Genomic DNA, 12,504 nt, shown 5'->3' on the forward strand with positions numbered 1-12,504 from the left:
GCATAATAGTCTTAAAGACAGGAAGTTTCTCCAGGTGTGAAAACACTGTGAAGTTAATAGCAGATTTTGACTTCCTGTACTGATTATGTACCCGCTTTCCCCACATAAATAACGAAAGGACTGAATGCTCCTGCGGGCATGACCGTCAAAGTGTTGCACAACCAGCAGAATTAATGGCATGCCAGTCTTGCGGAGTCATGGCTGGTGCCTGGATTCCCCAATGTCTAATCTAAGTGGCACCCACACTGTAGCCCTTTCTTCATTATAAAATCTCCCTTCTCTTTGTCTGCTTTTCTGCAGCCTGAAGAACATCTTTTCTTTGGCCGGTATCCTATCGTCAGATTTGCTTGAAATTGGTCAGAGAGTGTAAAGCCATTGGGAAAAGGAGGCAGCAACAGGAAAGACAGACTGCCATACGCCAGCAGAGTGATCGCCTAAACCTCTGTGTTGAACGTGACAGTTTTACTGCCCTGTGATGGGACGAAAGGGAGGAACAGTGGAGTGGAGGAAGTGAGGCGGGGGAATTCCCTAGTCCGTGCAAAGCTCGCTTTGGATAGCTTTCTCCGCTGAAGCAGACAGCAGCATTTGTGAGCTGCCTACCTGTGGCAATGGCTGAGTAGTCCTTGCCATGAACCTCTTGGGTGGGTCGCAGCTATGGGCTGCAGGAGCAGCTGCCCTGGCTATGCAAGTGGCATAGGGTATCCTGCCTTTCTGCTGCTGGGGAGGCCTCCACGTAGTGAGGAGCTCTCGTCTGCAGGAGAGCAGGAACCCTTAAATCTTTGTTGTTATAAAGAGGGGGGAACATTGCTGTTGAAAGAGTCTGCTGACTTCTCCCTCTGTCTCTTTCCAGTAATCAAGAAGCTAAACGTCACCCCACGGAACTTCTCCATCCCCAGAAGCCCTTGCCTTGGGAATGCAGCCACAGGATTGATCCCTTGGTGAGCAGTGTAAGCACAGTCTTTCTGAAGGTCTGCTCTCTCATATGTCTTGATGTTTTCCTGGGAGATTAAATAGCCTGTTGCTGGTATTTGGCTGGATTTAATTTGGGTAGAGTGGAAGAAGCCAGACTTCATCCTTTTATATAACTCTAGCCTAGCCCTGGGGACAACCCTGAATCCATAGGGACTCTGCTGGCTTCTCTTCATAACTGGTTCCAATCTTCTGTGTTGCTTATTGTGTGTGTGTGAGATGATTAGTAAAAATGAAACACTGATTAAAAGTTTCCTGATAGTGGTACATGAAAAGGCAGTGTGATATGCAGAAATTATTTCCTATTTCACAAATTTTTTTGAGTAGTTTTTCTTAGTATCTGTTTGCTTCTCTGCCATATGCTCTATAGCTCCTTGTCTTATAAATGTGCATTTATATGCACAGCAGATGCATGGAGACCTCCATTTCATCATTTGGTGTCACAATAGCTAATGCCTAATGAATTTTCTGTTGGCAAACAAGTGGCTGTATCAGCTTTACATAACATTATTGATGTTCTTGCCAGTTAAGTTAGACAGCATTAAGGGCATCTTTGAATGCCTCTTTTTATAATTTGAACGGTATGTCCAGAGCGACTTGCTGAGCCAAAATTTTGAAAAGAAAAGTATGCAAGACTGAAAATTAAGGAGCCTGCCAACTATGGGCACCCTGTCACCTGTGCTAGCATTTGCAGATGATCCTGGCTGCACAACAGCTTCAGGAAGGTCTAAAGGTAAAGTTCTGGGTTGTGCCTCTCAGGTATGCAATACAAAACTTCAGGCTCAGTGAGCTGTGGGCTGTGTAAGCCCCATTCATGTTCTTCTGGGAGCTGGAGGAGGCTTGGGTGTAATTCAGTAGAACTGAGTGTTTATGTAAGTGGTGACTTGTTTATGGTTCAGAGCAAAACCTGGGCATTGCATTGTGTTTTCTGCTGTGCAAATGGACTTCCCTACCCTATGGCTATGCTCCAAGGAGCCAGCACTGAGGGAATCCTCACAGATGCAAAACTGGCTTTTTTTTTTTGCCTTTTGGCAAGGTAGGGGAGATGAAAATACCTCTTCCACAGGCTTTTGAATGATTTGTGAAAATTAGTAAAATTTAAGGCATTCTATTAAAACAATGATTCTTCACTAAAAAGGTTCTATTTTTCCTTACAATTAGTCAGGGTAGATTAGATCTATTTGTACTTCCAGGGAACCTACTGGAATTACTCCCATTGAATTCAGCGTGTACAAGATCAGACTTGCCTGGCTGTTTGTTTTAGAGTGTAGAATACTTTTGTTTCTGATGAGACTTCCTGGTCAGGTGAATTTATTTGAGATATAAGATATATTTTTCCAGTCATGTTTCCATTTGAATCTATTAATTTGCTATGGCAAAGTTCCTAAGTAGCCCCTGCTGCTTCCTGACCTTTGACCAAATGTTCTAATAGTTTCCCTATTAACAGTAAGCAGACGCAGAATTTCAGATGTTACTAACTTTGCAACAAGGATTATGTCTGGTTTTTTTTTTTGGTTGGTTGATTTTTTTTCCCCCTCAGGGACTGTTCTTACTCTATATGAGTTTCATATGAGAGAAAAAAATAGCACAGAAGATTAATTGCTACATTAATCAACAACGAAAAATTGTGACATTAATGTGTCACCCAAAATTGTTCTTAAGAGAGTCTCTGAGATAGGAAAACATCTCTAGAACATGAAGGCCCAAGCCCCCATGACCTACTTGTTGCAGCTTCTGTAGGGATCACTGGGTTTGATCTGTTCATCATGGTGTTAAGAAATAGAATGTTCTCCGCAGTGGTCGGACAGAAAATTTTCATTTAGATTCTGATGATTTAGATAGGTGCCAGCCCACAGGTTTAAGCAATATGGGCAGCAAGTTTTCTCACGCATCAGTGTGGATGTACTGAATTCAGCAGAGCTTCTCCCATTTAACCAGCTGGGAATTTAGATTCTTCTGAATTTTGAAAACTTTGAATTGGTTTTGGGCTTACTTCTGCTCCTGATTGCTGGGAAAGTCTTAGTGATTTCACTGTGAGCTCCAACTACAAATGAGAGTAAAATTTGCATATAAGTAATTACTTTTGTAATCGCTAAGTATGATTTTTTATTTCTTTTTTTTCAGTGATGTCTACATATTATTGCTCTTCCTCATTCTGTATGTAGAGATGTAGGTGCACTGCCCCGCTGGCAGCCACAGCCCCTCTGGGTCAGCGCGGGGAACAGCTGTGCTTTGAGGCACGCAGCAGCTCTCCGTGATCCTTGGGGACGTGTTGGTACTCCAGCTCCTGGTGGGAGGACAACTCCAGCCTGAAGTGCAAGGAAAGCTAGAGGGACTAGTGGAAACGGTGTCTGTGGTGCAGGGTTTTGTCGGCAGCTCCTTGCTGAGTCACTGAACCAGAGCTGTGTGGGTGCAGCGGTGCCAGGCTGGTGCCCGGCGCCTTCACGGTGAGCAGCCTTGTGCAGGGCTTGCCATGCCAGGGGCTCCGGCAGCATCTCTGGGTGCACGGCATCCAGGGGCAGGGAGCTGGCACACCGTGCAAGACGATGAAAGAAGAAGTCTTGCTCAGCATGTGGTCAGAGGAAATAGAGCAACTGTTCCCTGGTTTTGAACGGCCTTATGCAAGGTCAGTTTTAAAAAAACCAAACCAAAAAACAACTTCCTGTAACATTGAGATGACACTCTGCTGCAGTGTGTTAATGTTCGTATTTGCACCTGGCTTTAAGAGAGCTCAGACTAGGGAGGAAAGGGATGCAGCCTGTGCATGGTTTTATAGTGGTCAGAAAAAGATGTGCACACCGCTGCAATAAAACTTTCGCTTAGGAAGAGAATTTAGAGTGGAGAAAACAGACAAACAGAGCAAGCAAATGACAAGCAAGCAGCCAGACAAAACCAAACCACTTCCATGTAAGCACTCCTGGAAACTGCAGCCAGTATGTCCTGCCAAGTTCGGAGGAAGAGGCAGCATACGAGACCTTCACACGCTGATTCCAGGTGCAACGTCATACTTCTCTTTCCTTTTCAGCCACTTCAAGTGGAATGTCTGGGGGCAGAAGAGCCTGTCCCACCAGCACTGTGGAACGTGGAGACAATTACAAAACCCTGCTCTGGAGGGGAAGTGAGAAGTGGTCGAGTGGGAAGACAGAGGGACTTAGCTAGCTCTGGTTAGAGTGACCAGATGTTTGGTTTTTAAGGGGCAGAGGGGGAAGATCCTTCTTGCATCTTTTTAAGGAAGAGAAAGATGTGCTCCTGGGTCAGATGAGCAGTGGAGGAGCTTGGGCTGAGATCCATATCTTCCCCTGTCATGAAATAATGATGGAAGCAGGATAAACATGCCTGGCGCTGCTGCTTAATCGTGAACACTCTGCATCTTGTTGGCAAAATGAGAACACACAGCATCCCAGAGCTTTTTGTCAGGACAGCAGAGCACTCTACATCCTCCAGAACTGCCCCAGTCAAGGGGTATAGCTGATCCTCCTTTTTGCAGTGGCCTGTCCATTTCTACAGCATCTCTGTTAGCTATGCCACAGAAACATGACACAATCAGTCCTCTTCTTCTGCTGTTTACTCAACTCTTTTTCTCCCCATCTCTGTTTCCAGCATGCTTGCTCTGTCCCTATTTCAGCTGATGCCATCGACTTCAGCTGCTCCACAGACATATCCTGTCTTTTATTTAGTCTCATGGCTGTTAGCTTTGTTGTTCCCACTTAGTGCAGACCTCTTAAGACCACTTTACTGAGAAGGCAGGAAACAAGATAGTTATGACACTGTGGAAACAGCCAATTGTTTCTTCTCCAGCAAACTCCCTCTGGACAACAGTGCTGGGAATAAGCTCTTTTTGTGGAGTGTTTTTTGGGACATGCATTGGTGGCATACGCCATGGTAAATTTGCCAGGCACAGCGAGTCATTGCCTTTCCCTGGGGGGAGAGAGCAAAGAGGCACCCTAGGCTGTCACAGTGGAAAAGCAAACATCTAGAAATGCTCCACAAAGATGCTTGAAATCTGGGCTATTTCCCTTGGGAAGGGTGGATGTTATGGGAGGAACCAAGCGCTGGAAGCAACGTGTCCTGAAAGGCAAGACTTCTGATCCCTTCTGCTAACTAGGACAGAAAAACTGTGGGTTTGGTAGAAGTATATTTTCTACTGTCCTAGAACATACCTGTGACAGAGGAGAGAAAGTGAAGAACCTCAAGGAAAGGCTGATAAAATTCCTCTTCTTCCAGGGGCAGTCTTGTAGGATCAGTGGAAAGTTTCTGTACAGAACAGGATCCTTGGCAAGGACCCACCACTGCCAGGTGAGAAGCAGATGCCCTCAAGGCCAGGCAAAGCATCCAACATTCTTCTTCCTGTTTGCCCCAGGTATATATTAGTAGGTTGTGGGAACAAAGTTGGGATCATCCTGAACCACACATCTTTCATCCTGTCATCCTGAACCACACATGGTGGTTTCCAAGATAGAAAAAGATGGGCATATATTGGATAGGAGGGGCTGCAGAGCTCAAGGTGGCCAGGTTCAAGCTATTTCTGTTGCCAGAACAATTCTTTGGCTCAGCCCCTGTGTGCTCTCAGGTTACTCCTGAGGAAGAAGGTGGCTGGCAGTAGCTTGCACCAATTATTCTGGCACGCACATGCTTCACTGGGTGGCTGCGCTACGCCTGAACAGTAGCTCCAGCACTTTCAAGGAGCATCACGTTGACCATGTGTGCATTGCACAGCCAGCCTGTGTGCAACGAATCCAGTTTTCTGCAACAGCAGCAGATCCGCTGTTCTTGCAGAAATAGGCTGTGCTGTTCCAAGTGCAGCTGATGCAGCCGTGTGACAAAGGAGAGCTGCACACGTGGCTTACCGGAGGGGGCCAAGGGAACCGGCTGGACACTACTGTGCTATGCAGTGATGTACAGGGCCATCGATCCCGCTCCCCCAAGAGAGGTGTGGCAAGGAAACTGAGGACTAGACAGCTGCACCTTAGGGAAAAGACACAAGGTTAGCACAGGACTTTGTGGGCTTTAAGGTAGAACTGAGCTGATGATCCCTAAGTAACATTGACCAAAAAAGCTTAGATGTTCTGGTTTATTTCTGTCCTCAACACTTCGCATGCTGGAGGCCATGACAGAAATTTAAGTACAACCCAAGAAAAGAGATAGCCTGAGGTTTAAGAATAGGTAGGTGAAGGACAGGGAGAAAGATACGTGGCCATATATGCACTTTGGCTATTATTTTTGACACCTTCATTTAACAGTGAAGGAGGACAACCAAATTTTTGCAGCTGTAGCCTATGTGGAGCCGCTGTCACATTATTTGTCATGCAAAAGTTTTATCTTCCACTCGAAGTGGTACGACTGCAGCTGTTTAAACAGTCTTGCTTTCTGAAAAACTGTAAAATCTTTAAGCTGTTTCTTTTTTTAAAAAAACTTTTAAAAATGGGAAAACTGAGTATTGACATTTATCCAATTAATAAAAACAAAACCCAAATATACCTTTCTATTTAAATTTAGGTCCTGGAATTATTTTGGGTCAACATCTCATTAAGTATGAAACTTGCATGTATTATCTTTCCTTTTCCTTTCTCCTTCTATATTAGGTAATAAGAAGTTCTTTTCCTGTGATTTACCATGATGCAGCACACTGCAGCCCTTGGTTTGGGCTTTTTTCCTACACATCTCAAAACCAGAGTCTTCTTCAGTTCTCTATTTTTGTTCTTTCCACACACGGATGGAACTGAAAGTTTCCGCAGCCATTGCATAATGTCACAGACAGCCATTAGGTGCTACCAGCTGTCTGGAAGATCTAGTTTGGGTCCTGTGGTAAGGAGACATCATCCTATTGCAATTCCACTCTAATTTACAGTGGTAGAAATTAAAAGTAATTCCATTGAAATGAATGAGTTATGCCAGCCATCTAAATGTGAGGAAAATTCAATCTATTAATTTCCAAGGGACTCTTCCTTCTAATAAGCTTAGGCTTGATTTAGTGCCTGTTGTAAACAAGGAAGCACTTTCTTTGACTATAGCTAGATATCCAAAATTAGCTGCGTTTAGCTGCATTACCTACAGCAGTGGCATGGGAAACACCTTATACTGACATTGGTCAGGCCAAGGCAGGAAAAATGTCAAACAAACATACAGGCAGCCATAAGCTCTGTTTTGTTTTGTGCTTCAGTAGCATCCCTTACTTTCTTCCTTTAATTTGCAGTTACTTTTTTAAAAAAGAATAATTTACCTACTTACCTATGTTTTTCTTCTCGTACAGCCTCCGTATTCCCATGGATCAGATATGAGCACACGGAGCCTCCAGCAACATCTGCAATTTTCTGCCACATCTCAAAGCTGCCAGGCTCTGGTCCCAGACCTGCTTCACTATCCAGATGACCCACTTGTCTCTGTCTCCTCCTGGCAGAGTAACTACTCCTCTTCACCCTCTTGGCACTCCATGGGGAGCCTCCCTAGGACATACTAAAGTGTAATGAGGCTGGTGCACATAGTGCTGCCATGAATAGGACGCTGAAAAGTCCACCTTATTGCGGAGTAAGCCTGATGGTATCTGCAGTTACAGTAGTGCTCTGGGTACTCGCCCAGTGCACTGACGAACAAGGCCTTGAGATCCTGAAATCTGTCGCTTAGCTCTAAGGAGCCAAACAACATGGTGCTTAAGGCAATCCTTATACTTGCGTTGAGGAAGGTAGTAGTGTAGAAATACAGGAGACTTTCCCAGAGGTCAAATTGCTGTTGTCTGGCTCTGATGTTATGGCAAAGTTGAGTAATGTCCATCAGTGAATTTGGAGTGCTGGACTAGGGTGGGGTTGTACTGTGGTGCCTGCACAAACTCCTGGTTCTTTTTAGTCAGCGCTTTCGATCTGCAAGTGATAGCAGTTTGTGTTCCCGTGAAAATACAGGCCTGTTTCGGGACTCTCCTGTCCTGTATCTGTCTCCTTCTCAGCCTGGTTTCTGGCCAGGTCCTTTCCTGCTTCATCTTAGGTTCCTGCTTGCATCCTGTATGCGATCAGCTGTGATTTCTAGCTGGGTCCCTACCATGTATTTACAGTTCTTCCTAATTATTAGGACTGTCTCCCTACAGTCTATCCTATAGCTGCTCTATGACAATGCAATCTTGAACCCCCAGAGAGAAACCTGCTGTCTGTCTGCCTGGCTGTCACCAGTGCTGCTAATCCCAGGGGGAGGCAGGAAGGCATTAGGTTGGTGGTGTGGTACCAGTGGAGGTGTTTGCATCTTTGTTGCTTTCATTCTGGAGGTGGCCCTAGCTTTTTTGTTATCTGGCATAACTAAAAGTAACAGATGTGCAGATGGAAAATAAAAACAGATTTCTAGAAGCAGAAAGTGAATTTTGACATGTGTTGCTTATGCTCTGGACATCTGTACCACTGTGGCCACATAAAGCGATTGCTTGTAAAGGACAAAATATGACATATCTATATGTACGCAGTTACAGTGCATTTACAGTAGTGCTCCGCATATTTTAACATGGATGTTTAAATACTGCTACAAATGTGGAGCTCTGGCAGGTTAGTGGGTGTGCGAAGAGGCTGCTGAGACGAACTTCTGTCAAATGCTACCGTATCTAAAGCTGTAATGCACCTGTGAGTCCCCAGAATGACTTTTTAGATGTTGGTCATGTTCAGTGCTTGACTGTTTTGCTGAATCGGGCTGTGTTTTGGCTTATGATAAACATTGTGACTGATGTGCCAGATCCTGGAAGTGTTTTAGCTATGTGACCGCCAGCAGCCCTCCAGCACTGTGTTCTTCCAAACATTCTTCTGTTGCTGTCGCACATGCTGTTTGCTTTATTTACATTCAAATGGGCTTTCTGTTAAACATTTTCCATATTTCTTTTTCTTTTCCTCCTCACTTAATCAGAATGCAGCAAGGCTGACTGCTGGTTTAGGGAAAGGTGCCAAAGGAACCAGTGCCCAGCTTGGATCACAGAGCTTCCCTCCGAGCTGGTGAGTCGCATAGTATCTCTAAGGATATAGATCCAAATTAGATCCAAATTAGATCCCTGCCTAGGTTCGAGCTCCAAAAATTGTTTGGAATCCAAAGTTATACTGGGAACAAACTGGTTCACCGGTGTCATCTGACAACTGGTATTCTTCAGGGCAGAGATAAACCACAAAATAATTACATCTGTAGGGTCTTAGTTGTGTGATCAATACACCAACAATGTTGACAAAGCCCTGACGTGAAAGGAATCCCACCAGTAACGGCTGGCATGCAGGACACATGGATATGGGAGCTTTAGGGTACATGATGCCTGTTTCCCAGAAGCCACCTTCTTCATTTTGTTCATCTAGATTATCACGTGTGCTCTCATAACCCATTTAGAATATATTTATATACAAAGTGATGCCTTTGAGTTAGGGATAGAAGTACTTATTTACCTTGCTTAGTTTAATGTGTTTAGCATTATCGATATCCAATTATCTAACTTAGATTAAGATTTTATTTTAGCTATAAGGTATTTTTAAAAGAGTTTCCTCTGGCACTGAGCAGTGTTCTCGCTGGAGTTCCTATCAACACACATCCTGAAACCTGCTTTGAACAACAGTGCCTGAATTTGTGTGTTTAGGGAAGGGGTCTTTCCTAGGAGGTTGACGATTTGTTACTGATCTTGAAGAGAAAAATTTAATTTTGAATCTAAAGATATTTCTATTTATTTCATTTGTTCTTCTGTCTCATTTGTTATTAGTGTCTATAACTACTGTTGCTGTGCTGTTGCCAGCAAAGTAATGATATATGGTTGGCTACCCTGTGGGGACAGCAGCTGAGCTAGGGCACGCCAGGCGTTACGTCTTAAAAGAACGAGTCGGCACCTTTTTTGACAGCCTGCAATGTCCCAACAGCAGAGAAGGAGTTGATTAATTATAACGATTCAGAAAGTCATTACAATGATTCAGAAAGAGCTGCAGTCACAAAGAGCATAAGAGTTATGTTGAAATTAAATTTTAAAGACTAATTCCAGGAAAGAACTGATTTTAGACAAGTCAGAATTATATTAATTTTTCTGGCAATGGTCTGGCTGTATCTTGTAACAAAATAGTGAGGAAAATGGGTAGCAGCAAAGCTTTCACAGCAAGGGGCAGGGGTTAAAGGTCTCTGGTTAGCACAAAATATTAATGTCTTGTTCTTGTAATTTTGAAGTCATAACTCCTAACATTTCCAGTGATTTAATGATCCCACACAAGTTAAGAAATGCATTTAGGACCTGACACAATAACAGAAGAAGGCATCCATTTAAAGAAATAAACTACATATTTGTGGCCTTGTTACAGTAAGGATGAGGCAGGAAAGAGAGAATTCCTCAGCAGACCCTTAGCATGACAGCAGAATAAAGGAAACAGATGCACAGAGCTCTTTTAGATCATATATCTAAACTAGGTGAATACAGACTTCATCCTGATGAAGCAACGTTTCCCCTGGAAATGAAATCCAAAGCATTGTAATACCCAACAATTTTGTACAGAGCCGAACTCCATGGGGCTTCTCACAGAGCAATAGTTGGAGGATATGTGAAAAAGAGCCAGAATAGGCCAAGGTCTGGTTGTGACAGCAAACCAGATCATGTGTAAAATACCTTCACACTTGCAAAAGGTGCCTGGTTAGGGGCCAAGGAAACTCATTTCAGCCATTATATTTTTGCCAACTGTTTGTGGAACTAAAGCACTAACTGCATAAATTGTTTCCTTTGCTGAGGAGGTAATGAAATACAGGAGATTTAGCAGAATTAGACTGAAATTTTTGAGCATAAGATTTTCAAAAAGAATCCTGGATTAGACATTATATACCCCTAAGCATACATACTGCCACGTGAGGGAGAGTCAGAAGTCCCTACTTGTTTAATTCTGGATTGCAATGTACACAGAAATGTATGCATCTAACAATACACTCCTACTTCGGGGACTAATTAGCAAGTTTCAAAGATAGATAACCAAAGGGAAATTCAAGGTAACTGAATTAGCATGCTTAATCATGCTAATGTGATCATGCAGAAAAGCAGGAAAAAATGTTCTTTTCATTTTGTGTGCTTGTCATTGTGCAGAAGATGTGCCCTTCTTTGAAAGGCTGAACAAACTGGTGCTGTGTAGCCTAAAGGAGCAAAAAAGATGAGGCGGGAAGCATGATAATAATGTTCAAATGTGTAAAAGGCTGTTGTAGAAAGGAAGGGAACAATCTCTTCTCCATGTCAGAGTGGGTATGGCAAGATGTAGAGGACTGAAAATACACCAAGGGTTCATTTTGATATTAAGACAAACTTTTTAAGAGAAGAGATTGTGAAACATCAGTATGAATTAGAGAGTTTTGGAGTCTCCATCTCTGAGATAGGACAAAAACATTTTAGCTAATCCTGCCTGAGGGCAAAGGACTGGAGTAAATGACCTTTCAAAGTCCCTTCTAGTCTTATGAGTCTCAGAAAGTAACCAGTAGCTTTTAAAGCAGAAGGACTGTGTGCATCTATTTTAAGGTGTCTGGAATTTCCAGCCCTTTCTTTTTAAATAGGAACTCTCTCTCGAGTCCATTGTTCAACAGGAAAAATTCTTGGGTTTCACCTTAGCTAGAAGACTTAATTTCCTGTTTGATATAATAAACAGTACTGTGTTCTCAAAGAAGAAAGTCCCAGATACCTTATTAGGAAAAAAGAACAAAACAAAACAAAACAAAAAAATCCCAAAGGACAGTGCAGTGTTACAAAGTAAAAAAACTTCATAGTGTAACACTGCCTTCAGAGCATGTTATTTGCTCTTGCTACCTCCTGCAATCTAACCCAAATTAGTCCCACAGAAGAATTTAGGTACCCAATATCTCAGTAGACGCCAGTGTCTGCAAGTGAGTTCTCAGTGCTGAGCTGCTCAGACCCTGTGCATTAGTTGGGTTCACAAACTGGACAATTCCTTGGCTGCCTTTCCTGTGGAATGCAGTCCACTAGGTAACTGATGTGAATAACCTAATAGTTTAGGTGTCCCCTGGAACAGGGAGAATCAATGTCAAACTTACACAGCAATGAATATTTAAGTACACACAGTGGAAGAGTTTCAACAAGAGTGATTAGGAAACAGATGTCCTCAAATAGCCCAGACTCATGCTTCTGGGAGGTGGGAGACTTGCATGCAGTGTTGTGCTCCAGAGCAGAGAATGGGATTCCAGCCAGGTTCTGCCACATCTCATGTGAATGTTAACATACTGCACCAATTAGTGTGGGGTTAGAGTGGAAGAAGGAGGAAGAACATCTGACTTGCATTTCTGTGACAGTGTGGCAAGACACCAAAGAGATAAGCGTCATCCCATTTTAAATCATGCCTTTAGCTCCAAGAAGGCTGTTCTTGTATTTTTAGATTTTAAAAGTCTGCTTTGCTTTTTGGCTCCTCCATGGACTCCCCTATAGACTTATCTATACTAAGGTTGTCTGTAAGTCTGCTCAGATTTGTTAAGTAGTGAGTATAAGCTGATGACTAATTAGATCCTCAGGTGGAATGCTGCCTAGAAAAGAAAAATTCTTCTTGCTTTCTAGTGATAATAGTTTGCCTC

At 43.3% G+C, this 12,504-nt stretch overlaps 1 long non-coding RNA gene across 1 annotated transcript in view; it reads left to right on the plus strand.

The window, feature by feature from the left end:
• Nucleotides 1–12,504, plus strand: part of LOC142411272 (uncharacterized) — a 76,481-nt gene that overhangs the window by 32,742 nt on the left and 31,235 nt on the right. Inside the window, exons 2-4 of the long non-coding RNA XR_012776145.1 lie at nucleotides 851–938; nucleotides 7,220–8,162; nucleotides 8,842–8,927. This is a non-coding gene — a long non-coding RNA (uncharacterized LOC142411272). The remainder of the gene's footprint in view (nucleotides 1–850; nucleotides 939–7,219; nucleotides 8,163–8,841; nucleotides 8,928–12,504) is intronic.

Source organism: Mycteria americana, chromosome 6 (genome assembly GCF_035582795.1).
Source record: "Mycteria americana isolate JAX WOST 10 ecotype Jacksonville Zoo and Gardens chromosome 6, USCA_MyAme_1.0, whole genome shotgun sequence".
Lineage (NCBI taxonomy): Eukaryota > Metazoa > Chordata > Aves > Ciconiiformes > Ciconiidae > Mycteria > Mycteria americana.